The following is a 412-nucleotide window of genomic DNA, read 5'->3' on the forward strand; positions in this document are numbered from 1 at the left end:
CCCCCCCCCCCGTTTCTTGACTGCCCCCTCCAGAACCTCCCTGCCCCTTCTCCTGCCCCCTGGCCCCCTTACCCTGCTGCTCAGAACAGGGTGTTGGGCTCTGTGCGAGCTGGACACGTGGCTGGGCTCCCCAGCACAACAAAACCCGGTCCCTGGCCCTGCACAGTGCTGCCGGAGCCGGGCTGCAGGGGAGAGCTGCCAGCTCAGAATGCAGGGCGGATCCGGCTCCTCTACAGCTGCTCCGGAGTCCAGCCCGGGACTTCCCTGCCGCCCTCCCAGCCGCTCGCTCTGCTCTGCCGGGGGAGAGGGGAAATCCCGGACATTTTGAGTGATTTACAAATTCCCCCCGGACGCTATTTTTAGCACAAAAAGGAGGACATGTCCGGGTAAATCCGGACGAATGGTAACCCTA

The 412-nt window shown here is 63.6% G+C and overlaps 1 protein-coding gene across 1 annotated transcript in view; it reads right to left on the bottom strand.

Annotated features, from left to right (window-relative positions):
- LOC117877605 (sulfotransferase 1 family member D1-like) overlaps positions 1-412 on the bottom strand; it is a 19,215-nt gene that overhangs the window by 13,403 nt on the left and 5,400 nt on the right. The gene's annotated exons all lie outside the window — the stretch shown is intronic.

This window comes from Trachemys scripta, chromosome 5 (assembly GCF_013100865.1).
Source record: "Trachemys scripta elegans isolate TJP31775 chromosome 5, CAS_Tse_1.0, whole genome shotgun sequence".
Classification (NCBI taxonomy): domain Eukaryota; kingdom Metazoa; phylum Chordata; order Testudines; family Emydidae; genus Trachemys; species Trachemys scripta.